Genomic DNA, 16,064 nt, shown 5'->3' with positions numbered 1-16,064 from the left:
GCAATGTGGGTAATGACCAATCTTGGTGTCTCCCTTTTGGAAAATATGTTGTTACATTTATGACACAGTATAAACTAAATGAGATTTTATTTTGCAACATAGATTTGCCATGTGGAAAAAAAGCAGAGATTTGCCTATCTAATGTGTTTTCGACATTGAAAATAAAACTTCTAGCATTTCTTTTCAAAATTACATATATTATCATGTTAACTCTGTCTATAGATATTACATTTTCTTCGCCCCATCCAAAGCAGAAATTCAGAAACCAGAAATGAGTGCTCAAAGTGTGTTTCAAAGCCCTGGGTTTTCTCATTGTTTGAACCTCCAACCTCAGTTGCTGTGTAAGATTTCCATTAGAATTTATAACTACTTTCTGCTTTTGGTTGACATTTTCATTCTTTAACAGGAGAAAATGAAATAAGAAATAAAAGAACTGAAGAATTAAATTTTTTTGAACAGTTCATAGATAAACCTCATGGTGGCACTGTTAAGGTCCCTTCAATCGAGGGTATCTACTGCTCAGATGTGGGCTCCGAATTATGTATCTTAGGTCTGGGTGCACCCCGGATCCCAATAATGACACAGAGTCACGTATCAGTTTCCTCAGACAAGTAGTCAAGACTGCCGAGTTTTTTGTATTACAATCTGTTTATATCAAAGTAGGCTAACACTAGCCAATCATTCAATGCCACACCTATTATGCGGCAAAGCTTATCCAATTATTACATTAGTTAGTAGAAAAAAGGCACGATGGGGGCGGGGGTCTTGTCGGCTGATGCAAGTTTCACAGAAATGCCGTGTGTCCTTGCTTTCTGAAGTTAGGTTTCGTTTTCTCTGATATCACTTCCTTATTGCGTGGGCGAGAGTCTGTGCAAGCGGCATTCCACAGTCACCTCGGATAGAAAACAGTATTAGTAAAAAAGCACAGCAAACAGATATAAGATGGAGACGAGTGGTTTCTATAAAGCATAGAGATATGATCTCCATATTTTATCCTTCACAGTCCCCCCTAGAAACCACGAGACAAACATAATCTTATAAAAGTATTAAAAAACCAAACCAAAAAGGATATACTTTCCCTATGACTAATCTTAACCTTAGAAAAACTACCTGAGGGTGTTGGTCGGCTGTTCATGAGCTTCTCTCATCCCCGACAACTGCTTGCTCGCTAAACTCGAAGACCTACAGAACATACACAAGGAGTCCCTTCCCTACCGACAAACAAACTAGGGTCTGGGAACTTGATTGGTCACCCCTGTCACTCCAGAGTACTATAATGGACTGTTCTTATGTTCTCTTGTTTTTGTAATGGCATATTTTCATAACATTGGCACATTGCTCTTGTTCTCAAGGTTTTTGGCTTAGCTGAACCACTCAATATCAATTGGAACTTCAGAAGAAAAAATGTATTTTAAACTAACATTCATTCCAACTTTCATACAGACAATAGACAATATCAGGCACCTAAGATGGATGCTGACTCAAAATGGTTGCTTAGATCCCAGTGCTGTTATGTCAGACCCCCCTCCCTTACGTCATATTCTCACTTTGTCATTCCCTCCTTTTTATTCTTAAAACATAGCTTTTGAGAATAAAGTTCATGATGATAGTCCAGGGATAACTCAGAGGACAAGGGTGCGTGCCCTTCACTGTCATAGTCTCGTAAGGCGCTGCGGCCAATATGTCTTTTGATGAATTGAATAACTGTGGTCGGCATCTTCTTTCTTCACGGTACTTCTGTTTTCTGGCATCTGTAAAGAGTGGCATCAGATTGTAGTAGGGGGTCGCACACCTGTGGATCATACCTTTGCAACACGGGACACCCACATATATGACAACAAGTAACACTCCCAAACACATCAAAACATTCAAAAAAAATTGCTCCAAGTGATCTAAGCCATTCACCTAACCCCAAGGGTGATAATCTGTCACTTCCCTTTGTAAACCTCTTTTGAATCTCTTGTATTTAATCAAGTTCATGCTGCACATTGCTACACTGATCTGGAATAAAAACACAACATTGTCTTTAATCAAACACATACCCCTCCTTTTGAAGCTAAAACATAGTCTAAAGCAATTCTGTTTTGTAAGGCCATAAGCCTAATCTGAACCTGTTCTTGGTTTAATGATGAAATTAAAAACTGCAAAATTAAAGCACAGTGCTGAGCACATGGTCAGCTTTATCATTTTAAAGACACTCTGCATATTCATCTGACTAAAGAAAAAATATTTTCTATAAGACTTGTTTCCGGGAAAAGAGCCATTTTGTTTCTGGGCGTTTCGCCAATTGACCCTGAAAAGATAAGATAACGTAACACCACGGCTTCTTCCTGAAAAATAATAATTATTAGCTTGAAACTTTTGCTTAAAGTTTAAATACATGGAGCTTTATCCAGAGCCCTAAGAACTACATTTTTTATGACCTTTCAAAAATTAACCAACAGGCTTTTATATAGCTGAGGTTCATATAACTTCTTAACACACAAATAACGCCACACGCTCATGCTATTTCGCTACACTCAGTTTTTTTTAATGATTTCTGTTTTGAACTTTTATAGTTTCACTGACTTCATTCACTACAAATTTATGTTATCCTGTTGCAATTCTGTCCTTTCTCAAGCTACACACACCTATTTCTCTCCATTAGTCAACACTCACAAGTCTAACCCTCATTAACTCTTCCTTCATCTCACCTCAGGACTTTTTCTGACTATTTTGAGGATATGGCGGGGGAGGGTCAACTTTAGGGGTAGAAGGTGTAGTTTTGTCACTTTCGGGTACTTTCATATAACAGTAACTTTTCTTATCTTTCCCTCCACATTCAATTTCAGTGAAACCTTCCTTTTGAAGCTCAATAGCCACACTCAAAAATTTCTCAGCATTCTCCCACAATCCTCCATCTTTCAACATTCCTTTACATGCCTGGATTCTATCAGTGACATGGTGTAATAAATACATAATGTTAGACCATTAATATATCCAAATTGCTTTTGCTAACTAGACGCTTTTTCAGAGAACCATCCACATTCTGTGCCACACACAAACATGTCTTTTGCATATATATTTATCACATTATCACAACTATGTATGCTTGTTTCTTAATGCCTCATTGTGTTTGAAGCTCTGTGTGGAATATTACAAAACAAATTCCTCAGTTGTCAGGATGGCCGAGCGGTCTAAGGCGCTGCGTTCAGGTCGCAGTCTCCTCTGGAGGCGTGGGTTCGAATCCCACTTCTGACAAGCTTTGCTTCTTTTACAGTGTCAAAAGTTTCTATAACAGCAATAATCTATTTGTAGCTGTATTTAACCGATAACCGCAATTAACATAAAATAGTTCCATTATAGTAACATGAACTGTTACCATTTTAACACATTAGCTGCCAGAATACCCAGCAATGCAATAGAGCAATGTGGGTAATGACCAATCTTGGTGTCTCCCTTTTGGAAAATATGTTGTTACATTTATGACACAGTATAAACTAAATGAGATTTTATTTTGCAACATAGATTTGCCATGTGGAAAAAAAGCAGAGATTTGCCTATCTAATGTGTTTTCGACATTGAAAATCAAACTTCTAGCATTTCTTTTCAAAATTACATATATTATCATGTTAACTCTGTCTATAGATATTACATTTTCTTCGCCCCATCCAAAGCAGAAATTCAGAAACCAGAAATGAGTGCCCAAAGTGTGTTTCAAAGCCCTGGGTTTTCTCATTGTTTGAACCTCCAACCTCAGTGGCTGTGTAAGATTTCCATTAGAATTTATAACTATTTTCTGCTTTTGGTTGACAGTTTCATTCATTAACAGGAGAAAAGGAAATATGAAATAAAAGAACTGAAGAATTAAAATTGTTTTAACCGTCTGCAGTTCATAGATAAACCTCATTGTGGCACTGTGGCTGTGTAAGATTTCCATTAGAATTTATAACTACTTTCTGCTTTTGGTTGACATTTTCATATTTTAACAGGAGAAAATGAAATAAGAAATAAAAGAACTGAAGAATTACATTTTTTTGAACAGTTCATAGATAAACCTCATGGTGGCACTGCTGCTTTACAAATCTCTAATGAAAGTGAACTGAAGAAACTTATTGCAATAAACACACCATACAGTTACTTCAGAACCTAGTGTTCATTTCACAACATGAATGAGGAAATAAATAAACAGTAAGTGGATACATTATTGATACTCTTTTTATGAAAATAATCAATCAGATGAAATATATAGTACATTTAATCAGTGACATGGTGTAATAAATACATAATGTTAGACCATTAATATATCCAAATTGCTTTTGCTAACTAGACGCTTTTTCAGAGAACCATCCACATTCTGTGCCACACACTAACATGTCTTTTGCATATATATTTATCACATTATCACCACTATGTATGCTTGTTTCTCAATGCCTCATTGTGTTTGAAGCTCTGTGTGGAATATTACAAAACAAATTCCTCAGTTGTCAGGATGGCCGAGCGGTCTAAGGCGCTGCGTTCAGGTCGCAGTCTCCTCTGGAGGCGTGGGTTCGAATCCCACTTCTGACAAGCTTTGCTTCTTTTACAGTGTCAAAAGTTTCTATAACAGCAATAATCTATTTGTAGCTGTATTTAACCGATAACAGCAATTAACATAAAATATTTCCATTATAGTAACATGTACTGTTACAATTTTAACACATTAGCTGCCAGAATACCCTGCAATGCAATAGAGCAATGTGGGTAATGACCAATCTTGGTGTCTCCCTTTTGGAAAATATGTTGTTACATTTATGACACAGTATAAACTAAATGAGATTTTATTTTGCAACATAGATTTGCCATGTGGAAAAAAAGCAGAGATTTGCCTATCTAATGTGTTTTCGACATTGAAAATCAAACTTCTAGCATTTCTTTTCAAAATTACATATATTATCATGTTAACTCTGTCTATAGAAATTACATTTTCTTCGCCCCATCCAAAGCAGAAATTCAGAAACCAGAAATGAGTGCCCAAAGTGTGTTTCAAAGCCCTGGGTTTTCTCATTGTTTGAACCTCCTACCTCAGTGGCTGTGTAAGATTTCCATTAGAATTTATAACTACTTTCTGCTTTTGGTTGACATTTTCATTCTTTAACAGGAGAAAATGAAATAAGAAATAAAAGAACTGAAGAATTACATTTTTTTGAACAGTTCATAGATAAACCTCATGGTGGCACTGCTGCTTTACAAATCTCTAATGATAGTGAACTGAAGAAACTTATTGCAATAAACACACCATACAGTTACTTCAGAACCTAGTGTTCATTTCACAACATGAATGAGGAAATAAATAAACAGTAAGTGGATACATTATTGATACTCTTTTTATGAAAATAATCAATCAGATGAAATATATAGTACATTTAATCAGTGACATGGTGTAATAAATACATAATGTTAGACCATTAATATATCCAAATTGCTTTTGCTAACTAGACGCTTTTTCAGAGAACCATCCACATTCTGTGCCACACACTAACATGTCTTTTGCATATATATTTATCACATTATCACAACTATGTATGCTTGTTTCTCAATGCCTCATTGTGTTTGAAGCTCTGTGTGGAATATTATAAAACAAATTCCTCAGTTGTCAGGATGGCCGAGTGGTCTAAGGCGCTGCGTTCAGGTCGCAGTCTCCTCTGGAGGCGTGGGTTCGAATCCCACTTCTGACAAGCTTTGCTTCTTTTACCGTGTCAAAAATTTCTATAACAGCAATAATCTATTTGTAGCTGTATTTAACCGATAACCGCAATTAACATAAAATAGTTCCATTATAGTAACATGAACTGTTACCATTTTAACACATTAGCTGCCAGAATACCCTGCAATGCAATAGAGCAATGTGGGTAATGACCAATCTTGGTGTCTCCCTTTTGGAAAATATGTTGTTACATTTATGACACAGTATAAACTAAATGAGATTTTATTTTTCAACATAGATTTGCCATGTGGAAAAAAAGCAGAGATTTGCCTATCTAATGTGTTTTCGACATTGAAAATCAAACTTCTAGCATTTCTTTTCAAAATTACATATATTATCATGTTAACTCTGTCTATAGATATTACATTTTCTTCGCCCCATCCAAAGCAGAAATTCAGAAACCAGAAATGAGTGCCCAAAGTGTGTTTCAAAGCCCTGGGTTTTCTCATTGTTTGAACCTCCAACCTCAGTGGCTGTGTAAGATTTCCATTAGAATTTATAACTACTTTCTATTTAACCGATAACAGCAATTAACATAAAATATTTCCATTATAGTAACATGTACTGTTACCATTTTAACACATTAGCTGCCAGAATACCCTGCAATGCAATAGAGCAATGTGGGTAATGACCAATCTTGGTGTCTCCCTTTTGGAAAATATGTTGTTACATTTATGACACAGTATAAACTAAATGAGATTTTATTTTGCAACATAGATTTGCCATGTGGGAAAAAAGCAGAGATATGCCTATCTAATGTGTTTTCGACATTGAAAATCAAACTTCTAGCATTTCTTTTCAAAATTACATATATTATCATGTTAACTCTGTCTATTGATATTACATTTTCTTCGCCCCATCCAAAGCAGAAATTCAGAAACCAGAAATGAGTGCCCAAAGTGTGTTTCAAAGCCCTGTGTTTTCTCATTGTTTGAACCTCCAACCTCAGTGGCTGTGTAAGATTTCCATTAGAATTTATAACTATTTTCTGCTTTTGGTTGACAGTTTCATTCATTAACAGGAGAAAAGGAAATATGAAATAAAAGAACTGAAGAATTAAAATTGTTTTAACCGTCTGCAGTTCATAGATAAACCTCATGGTGGCACTGTGGCTGTGTAAGATTTCCATTAGAATTTATAACTACTTTCTGCTTTTGGTTGACATTTTCATTCTTTAACAGGAGAAAATGAAATAAGAAATAAAAGAACTGAAGAATTACATTTTTTTGAACAGTTCATAGATAAACCTCATGGTGGCACTGCTGCTTTACAAATCTCTAATGAAAGTGAACTGAAGAAACTTATTGCAATAAACACACCATACAGTTACTTCAGAACCTAGTGTTCATTTCACAACATGAATTAGGAAATAAATAAACAGTAAGTGGATACATTATTGATACACTTTTTATGAAAATAATCAATCAGATGGAAAATAAAGTACATTTAATCAAAGACATGATGTAATAAATACATAATGTTAGACAATTAATATATCCAAATTGCTTTTGCTAACTAGACGCTTTTTCAGAGAACCATCCACATTCTGTGCCACACACTAACATGTCTTTTGCATATATATTTATCACATTATCACAACTATGTATGCTTGTTTCTCAATGCCTCATTGTGTTTGAAGCTCTGTGTGGAATATTACAAAACAAATTCCTCAGTTGTCAGGATGGCCGAGCGGTCTAAGGCGCTGCGTTCAGGTCGCAGTCTCCTCTGGAGGCGTGGGTTCGAATCCCACTTCTGACAAGCTTTGCTTCTTTTACAGTGTCAAAAGTTTCTATAACAGCAATAATCTATTTGTAGCTGTATTTAACCGATAACCGCAATTAACATAAAATAGTTCCATTATAGTAACATGAACTGTTACCATTTTAACACATTAGCTGCCAGAATACCCTGCAATGCAATAGAGCAATGTGGGTAATGACCAATCTTGGTGTCTCCCTTTTGGAAAATATGTTGTTACATTTATGACACAGTATAAACTAAATGAGATTTTATTTTGCAACATAGATTTGCCATGTGGGAAAAAAGCAGAGATATGCCTATCTAATGTGTTTTCGACATTGAAAATCAAACTTCTAGCATTTCTTTTCAAAATTACATATATTATCATGTTAACTCTGTCTATTGATATTACATTTTCTTCGCCCCATCCAAAGCAGAAATTCAGAAACCAGAAATGAGTGCCCAAAGTGTGTTTCAAAGCCCTGTGTTTTCTCATTGTTTGAACCTCCAACCTCAGTGGCTGTGTAAGATTTCCATTAGAATTTATAACTATTTTCTGCTTTTGGTTGACAGTTTCATTCATTAACAGGAGAAAAGGAAATATGAAATAAAAGAACTGAAGAATTAAAATTGTTTTAACCGTCTGCAGTTCATAGATAAACCTCATGGTGGCACTGTGGCTGTGTAAGATTTCCATTAGAATTTATAACTACTTTCTGCTTTTGGTTGACATTTTCATTCTTTAACAGGAGAAAATGAAATAAGAAATAAAAGAACTGAAGAATTACATTTTTTTGAACAGTTCATAGATAAACCTCATGGTGGCACTGCTGCTTTACAAATCTCTAATGAAAGTGAACTGAAGAAACTTATTGCAATAAACACACCATACAGTTACTTCAGAACCTAGTGTTCATTTCACAACATGAATTAGGAAATAAATAAACAGTAAGTGGATACATTATTGATACACTTTTTATGAAAATAATCAATCAGATGGAAAATAAAGTACATTTAATCAAAGACATGATGTAATAAATACATAATGTTAGACAATTAATATATCCAAATTGCTTTTGCTAACTAGACGCTTTTTCAGAGAACCATCCACATTCTGTGCCACACACTAACATGTCTTTTGCATATATATTTATCACATTATCACAACTATGTATGCTTGTTTCTCAATGCCTCATTGTGTTTGAAGCTCTGTGTGGAATATTACAAAACAAATTCCTCAGTTGTCAGGATGGCCGAGCGGTCTAAGGCGCTGCGTTCAGGTCGCAGTCTCCTCTGGAGGCGTGGGTTCGAATCCCACTTCTGACAAGCTTTGCTTCTTTTACAGTGTCAAAAGTTTCTATAACAGCAATAATCTATTTGTAGCTGTATTTAACCGATAACCGCAATTAACATAAAATAGTTCCATTATAGTAACATGAACTGTTACCATTTTAACACATTAGCTGCCAGAATACCCTGCAATGCAATAGAGCAATGTGGGTAATGACCAATCTTGGTGTCTCCCTTTTGGAAAATATGTTGTTACATTTATGACACAGTATAAACTAAATGAGATTTTATTTTGCAACATAGATTTGCCATGTGGAAAAAAAGCAGAGATTTGCCTATCTAATGTGTTTTCGACATTGAAAATAAAACTTCTAGCATTTCTTTTCAAAATTACATATATTATCATGTTAACTCTGTCTATTGATATTACATTTTCTTCGCCCCATCCAAAGCAGAAATTCAGAAACCAGAAATGAGTGCCCAAAGTGTGTTTCAAAGCCCTGTGTTTTCTCATTGTTTGAACCTCCAACCTCAGTGGCTGTGTAAGATTTCCATTAGAATTTATAACTATTTTCTGCTTTTGGTTGACAGTTTCATTCATTAACAGGAGAAAAGGAAATATGAAATAAAAGAACTGAAGAATTAAAATTGTTTTAACCGTCTGCAGTTCATAGATAAACCTCATGGTGGCACTGTGGCTGTGTAAGATTTCCATTAGAATTTATAACTACTTTCTGCTTTTGGTTGACATTTTCATATTTTAACAGGAGAAAATGAAATAAGAAATAAAAGAACTGAAGAATTACATTTTTTTGAACAGTTCATAGATAAACCTCATGGTGGCACTGCTGCTTTACAAATCTCTAATGAAAGTGAACTGAAGAAACTTATTGCAATAAACACACCATACAGTTACTTCAGAACCTAGTGTTCATTTCACAACATGAATTAGGAAATAAATAAACAGTAAGTGGATACATTATTGATACACTTTTTATGAAAATAATCAATCAGATGAAAAATAAAGTACATTTAATCAAAGACATGATGTAATAAATACATAATGTTAGACAATTAATATATCCAAATTGCTTTTGCTAACTAGACGCTTTTTCAGAGAACCATCCACATTCTGTGCCACACACTAACATGTCTTTTGCATATATATTTATCACATTATCACAACTATGTATGCTTGTTTCTCAATGCCTCATTGTGTTTGAAGCTCTGTGTGGAATATTATAAAACAAATTCCTCAGTTGTCAGGATGGCCGAGCGGTCTAAGGCGCTGCGTTCAGGTCGCAGTCTCCTCTGGAGGCGTGGGTTCGAATCCCACTTCTGACAAGCTTTGCTTCTTTTACAGTGTCAAAAGTTTCTATAACAGCAATAATCTATTTGTAGCTGTATTTAACCGATAACAGCAATTAACATAAAATATTTCCATTATAGTAACATGTACTGTTACCATTTTAACACATTAGCTGCCAGAATACCCTGCAATGCAATAGAGCAATGTGGGTAATGACCAATCTTGGTGTCTCCCTTTTGGAAAATATGTTGTTACATTTATGACACAGTATAAACTAAATGAGATTTTATTTTGCAACATAGATTTGCCATGTGGAAAAAAAGCAGAGATTTGCCTATCTAATGTGTTTTCGACATTGAAAATAAAACTTCTAGCATTTCTTTTCAAAATTACATATATTATCATGTTAACTCTGTCTATAGATATTACATTTTCTTCGCCCCATCCAAAGCAGAAATTCAGAAACCAGAAATGAGTGCCCAAAGTGTGTTTCAAAGCCCTGGGTTTTCTCATTGTTTGAACCTCCAACCTCAGTGGCTGTGTAAGATTTCCATTAGAATTTATAACTACTTTCTATTTAACCGATAACAGCAATTAACATAAAATATTTCCATTATAGTAACATGTACTGTTACCATTTTAACACATTAGCTGCCAGAATACCCTGCAATGCAATAGAGCAATGTGGGTAATGACCAATCTTGGTGTCTCCCTTTTGGAAAATATGTTGTTACATTTATGACACAGTATAAACTAAATGAGATTTTATTTTGCAACATAGATTTGCCATGTGGGAAAAAAGCAGAGATATGCCTATCTAATGTGTTTTCGACATTGAAAATCAAACTTCTAGCATTTCTTTTCAAAATTACATATATTATCATGTTAACTCTGTCTATAGATATTACATTTTCTTCGCCCCATCCAAAGCAGAAATTCAGAAACCAGAAATGAGTGCCCAAAGTGTGTTTCAAAGCCCTGGGTTTTCTCATTGTTTGAACCTCCAACCTCAGTGGCTGTGTAAGATTTCCATTAGAATTTATAACTACTTTCTATTTAACCGATAACAGCAATTAACATAAAATATTTCCATTATAGTAACATGTACTGTTACCATTTTAACACATTAGCTGCCAGAATACCCTGCAATGCAATAGAGCAATGTGGGTAATGACCAATCTTGGTGTCTCCCTTTTGGAAAATATGTTGTTACATTTATGACACAGTATAAACTAAATGAGATTTTATTTTGCAACATAGATTTGCCATGTGGGAAAAAAGCAGAGATATGCCTATCTAATGTGTTTTCGACATTGAAAATCAAACTTCTAGCATTTCTTTTCAAAATTACATATATTATCATGTTAACTCTGTCTATTGATATTACATTTTCTTCGCCCCATCCAAAGCAGAAATTCAGAAACCAGAAATGAGTGCCCAAAGTGTGTTTCAAAGCCCTGTGTTTTCTCATTGTTTGAACCTCCAACCTCAGTGGCTGTGTAAGATTTCCATTAGAATTTATAACTATTTTCTGCTTTTGGTTGACAGTTTCATTCATTAACAGGAGAAAAGGAAATATGAAATAAAAGAACTGAAGAATTAAAATTGTTTTAACCGTCTGCAGTTCATAGATAAACCTCATGGTGGCACTGTGGCTGTGTAAGATTTCCATTAGAATTTATAACTACTTTCTGCTTTTGGTTGACATTTTCATTCTTTAACAGGAGAAAATGAAATAAGAAATAAAAGAACTGAAGAATTACATTTTTTTGAACAGTTCATAGATAAACCTCATGGTGGCACTGCTGCTTTACAAATGTCTAATGAAAGTGAACTGAAGAAACTTATTGCAATAAACACACCATACAGTTACTTCAGAACCTAGTGTTCATTTCACAACATGAATTAGGAAATAAATAAACAGTAAGTGGATACATTATTGATACACTTTTTATGAAAATAATCAATCAGATGGAAAATAAAGTACATTTAATCAAAGACATGATGTAATAAATACATAATGTTAGACAATTAATATATCCAAATTGCTTTTGCTAACTAGACGCTTTTTCAGAGAACCATCCACATTCTGTGCCACACACTAACATGTCTTTTGCATATATATTTATCACATTATCACAACTATGTATGCTTGTTTCTCAATGCCTCATTGTGTTTGAAGCTCTGTGTGGAATATTACAAAACAAATTCCTCAGTTGTCAGGATGGCCGAGCGGTCTAAGGCGCTGCGTTCAGGTCGCAGTCTTCTCTGGAGGCGTGGGTTCGAATCCCACTTCTGACAAGCTTTGCTTCTTTTACAGTGTCAAAAGTTTCTATAACAGCAATAATCTATTTGTAGCTGTATTTAACCGATAACCGCAATTAACATAAAATAGTTCCATTATAGTAACATGAACTGTTACCATTTTAACACATTAGCTGCCAGAATACCCTGCAATGCAATAGAGCAATGTGGGTAATGACCAATCTTGGTGTCTCCCTTTTGGAAAATATGTTGTTACATTTATGACACAGTATAAACTAAATGAGATTTTATTTTGCAACATAGATTTGCCATGTGGAAAAAAAGCAGAGATTTGCCTATCTAATGTGTTTTCGACATTGAAAATAAAACTTCTAGCATTTCTTTTCAAAATTACATATATTATCATGTTAACTCTGTCTATTGATATTACATTTTCTTCGCCCCATCCAAAGCAGAAATTCAGAAACCAGAAATGAGTGCCCAAAGTGTGTTTCAAAGCCCTGTGTTTTCTCATTGTTTGAACCTCCAACCTCAGTGGCTGTGTAAGATTTCCATTAGAATTTATAACTATTTTCTGCTTTTGGTTGACAGTTTCATTCATTAACAGGAGAAAAGGAAATATGAAATAAAAGAACTGAAGAATTAAAATTGTTTTAACCGTCTGCAGTTCATAGATAAACCTCATGGTGGCACTGTGGCTGTGTAAGATTTCCATTAGAATTTATAACTACTTTCTGCTTTTGGTTGACATTTTCATATTTTAACAGGAGAAAATGAAATAAGAAATAAAAGAACTGAAGAATTACATTTTTTTGAACAGTTCATAGATAAACCTCATGGTGGCACTGCTGCTTTACAAATCTCTAATGAAAGTGAACTGAAGAAACTTATTGCAATAAACACACCATACAGTTACTTCAGAACCTAGTGTTCATTTCACAACATGAATGAGGAAATAAATAAACAGTAAGTGGATACATTATTGATACTCTTTTATGAAAATAATCAATCAGATGAAATATATAGTACATTTAATCAGTGACATGGTGTAATAAATACATAATGTTAGACCATTAATATATCCAAATTGCTTTTGCTAACTAGACGCTTTTTCAGAGAACCATCCACATTCTGTGCCACACACTAACATGTCTTTTGCATATATATTTATCACATTATCACCACTATGTATGCTTGTTTCTCAATGCCTCATTGTGTTTGAAGCTCTGTGTGGAATATTACAAAAGAAATTCCTCAGTTGCAGGATGGCCGAGCGGTCTAAGGCGCTGCGTTCAGGTCGCAGTCTCCTCTGGAGGCGTGGGTTAGAATCCCACTTCTGACAAGCTTTGCTTCTTTTACAGTGTCAAAAGTTTCTATAACAGCAATAATCTATTTGTAGCTGTATTTAACCGATAACAGCAATTAACATAAAATATTTCCATTATAGTAACATGAACTGTTACCATTTTAACACATTAGCTGCCAGAATACCCTGCAATGCAATAGAGCAATGTGGGTAATGACCAATCTTGGTGTCTCCCTTTTGGAAAATATGTTGTTACATTTATGACACAGTATAAACTAAATGAGATTTTATTTTGCAACATAGATTTGCCATGTGGAAAAAAAGCAGAGATTTGCCTATCTAATGTGTTTTCGACATTGAAAATCAAACTTCTAGCATTTCTTTTCAAAATTACATATATTATCATGTTAACTCTGTCTATAGATATTACATTTTCTTCGCCCCATCCAAAGCAGAAATTCAGAAACCAGAAATGAGTGCCCAAAGTGTGTTTCAAAGCCCTGGGTTTTCTCATTGTTTGAACCTCCAACCTCAGTGGCTGTGTAAGATTTCCATTAGAATTTATAACTACTTTCTATTTAACCGATAACAGCAATTAACATAAAATATTTCCATTATAGTAACATGTACTGTTACCATTTTAACACATTAGCTGCCAGAATACCCTGCAATGCAATAGAGCAATGTGGGTAATGACCAATCTTGGTGTCTCCCTTTTGGAAAATATGTTGTTACATTTATGACACAGTATAAACTAAATGAGATTTTATTTTGCAACATAGATTTGCCATGTGGGAAAAAAGCAGAGATATGCCTATCTAATGTGTTTTCGACATTGAAAATCAAACTTCTAGCATTTCTTTTCAAAATTACATATATTATCATGTTAACTCTGTCTATTGATATTACATTTTCTTCGCCCCATCCAAAGCAGAAATTCAGAAACCAGAAATGAGTGCCCAAAGTGTGTTTCAAAGCCCTGTGTTTTCTCATTGTTTGAACCTCCAACCTCAGTGGCTGTGTAAGATTTCCATTAGAATTTATAACTATTTTCTGCTTTTGGTTGACAGTTTCATTCATTAACAGGAGAAAAGGAAATATGAAATAAAAGAACTGAAGAATTAAAATTGTTTTAACCGTCTGCAGTTCATAGATAAACCTCATGGTGGCACTGTGGCTGTGTAAGATTTCCATTAGAATTTATAACTACTTTCTGCTTTTGGTTGACATTTTCATTCTTTAACAGGAGAAAATGAAATAAGAAATAAAAGAACTGAAGAATTACATTTTTTTGAACAGTTCATAGATAAACCTCATGGTGGCACTGCTGCTTTACAAATCTCTAATGAAAGTGAACTGAAGAAACTTATTGCAATAAACACACCATACAGTTACTTCAGAACCTAGTGTTCATTTCACAACATGAATTAGGAAATAAATAAACAGTAAGTGGATACATTATTGATACACTTTTTATGAAAATAATCAATCAGATGGAAAATAAAGTACATTTAATCAAAGACATGATGTAATAAATACATAATGTTAGACAATTAATATATCCAAATTGCTTTTGCTAACTAGACGCTTTTTCAGAGAACCATCCACATTCTGTGCCACACACTAACATGTCTTTTGCATATATATTTATCACATTATCACAACTATGTATGCTTGTTTCTCAATGCCTCATTGTGTTTGAAGCTCTGTGTGGAATATTACAAAACAAATTCCTCAGTTGTCAGGATGGCCGAGCGGTCTAAGGCGCTGCGTTCAGGTCGCAGTCTCCTCTGGAGGCGTGGGTTCGAATCCAACTTCTGACAAGCTTTGCTTCTTTTACAGTGTCAAAAGTTTCTATAACAGCAATAATCTATTTGTAGCTGTATTTAACCGATAACCGCAATTAACATAAAATAGTTCCATTATAGTAACATGAACTGTTACCATTTTAACACATTAGCTGCCAGAATACCCTGCAATGCAATAGAGCAATGTGGGTAATGACCAATCTTGGTGTCTCCCTTTTGGAAAATATGTTGTTACATTTATGACACAGTATAAACTAAATGAGATTTTATTTTGCAACATAGATTTGCCATGTGGAAAAAAAGCAGAGATTTGCCTATCTAATGTGTTTTCGACATTGAAAATAAAACTTCTAGCATTTCTTTTCAAAATTACATATATTATCATGTTAACTCTGTCTATTGATATTACATTTTCTTCGCCCCATCCAAAGCAGAAATTCAGAAACCAGAAATGAGTGCCCAAAGTGTGTTTCAAAGCCCTGTGTTTTCTCATTGTTTGAACCTCCAACCTCAGTGGCTGTTTAAGATTTCCATTAGAATTTATAACTATTTTCTGCTTTTGGTTGACAGTTTCATTCATTAACAGGAGAAAAGGAAATATGAAATAAAAGAACTGAAGAA

At 34.4% G+C, this 16,064-nt stretch overlaps 9 non-coding genes across 9 annotated transcripts; all 9 read left to right on the top strand.

Annotated features, from left to right (window-relative positions):
* The first annotated feature begins 3,157 nt into the window (after window positions 1-3,157).
* On the top strand, window positions 3,158-3,240 carry TRNAL-CAG (transfer RNA leucine (anticodon CAG)). Its single transcript has one exon. It is a non-coding gene; the product is annotated as a tRNA-Leu (tRNA).
* A 1,225-nt stretch (window positions 3,241-4,465) lies between these two features.
* TRNAL-CAG (transfer RNA leucine (anticodon CAG)) lies at window positions 4,466-4,548 on the top strand. The gene has a single exon. It is a non-coding gene; the product is annotated as a tRNA-Leu (tRNA).
* A 1,065-nt stretch (window positions 4,549-5,613) lies between these two features.
* On the top strand, window positions 5,614-5,696 carry TRNAL-CAG (transfer RNA leucine (anticodon CAG)). The gene has a single exon. It is a non-coding gene; the product is annotated as a tRNA-Leu (tRNA).
* Window positions 5,697-7,400: 1,704 nt separating this feature from the next.
* On the top strand, window positions 7,401-7,483 carry TRNAL-CAG (transfer RNA leucine (anticodon CAG)). Its single transcript has one exon. It is a non-coding gene; the product is annotated as a tRNA-Leu (tRNA).
* Window positions 7,484-8,708: 1,225 nt separating this feature from the next.
* Window positions 8,709-8,791, top strand: TRNAL-CAG (transfer RNA leucine (anticodon CAG)). The gene has a single exon. It is a non-coding gene; the product is annotated as a tRNA-Leu (tRNA).
* Window positions 8,792-10,016: 1,225 nt separating this feature from the next.
* Window positions 10,017-10,099, top strand: TRNAL-CAG (transfer RNA leucine (anticodon CAG)). Its single transcript has one exon. It is a non-coding gene; the product is annotated as a tRNA-Leu (tRNA).
* A 2,183-nt stretch (window positions 10,100-12,282) lies between these two features.
* TRNAL-CAG (transfer RNA leucine (anticodon CAG)) lies at window positions 12,283-12,365 on the top strand. The gene has a single exon. It is a non-coding gene; the product is annotated as a tRNA-Leu (tRNA).
* A 1,223-nt stretch (window positions 12,366-13,588) lies between these two features.
* On the top strand, window positions 13,589-13,672 carry TRNAL-CAG (transfer RNA leucine (anticodon CAG)). Its single transcript has one exon. It is a non-coding gene; the product is annotated as a tRNA-Leu (tRNA).
* Window positions 13,673-15,375: 1,703 nt separating this feature from the next.
* On the top strand, window positions 15,376-15,458 carry TRNAL-CAG (transfer RNA leucine (anticodon CAG)). Its single transcript has one exon. It is a non-coding gene; the product is annotated as a tRNA-Leu (tRNA).
* Window positions 15,459-16,064: the final 606 nt, after the last annotated feature.

Source organism: Ascaphus truei, unplaced genomic scaffold (assembly GCF_040206685.1).
Source record: "Ascaphus truei isolate aAscTru1 unplaced genomic scaffold, aAscTru1.hap1 HAP1_SCAFFOLD_97, whole genome shotgun sequence".
Taxonomy (NCBI): domain Eukaryota; kingdom Metazoa; phylum Chordata; class Amphibia; order Anura; family Ascaphidae; genus Ascaphus; species Ascaphus truei.
This window is presented reverse-complemented; position numbering and strand designations above follow the sequence as displayed.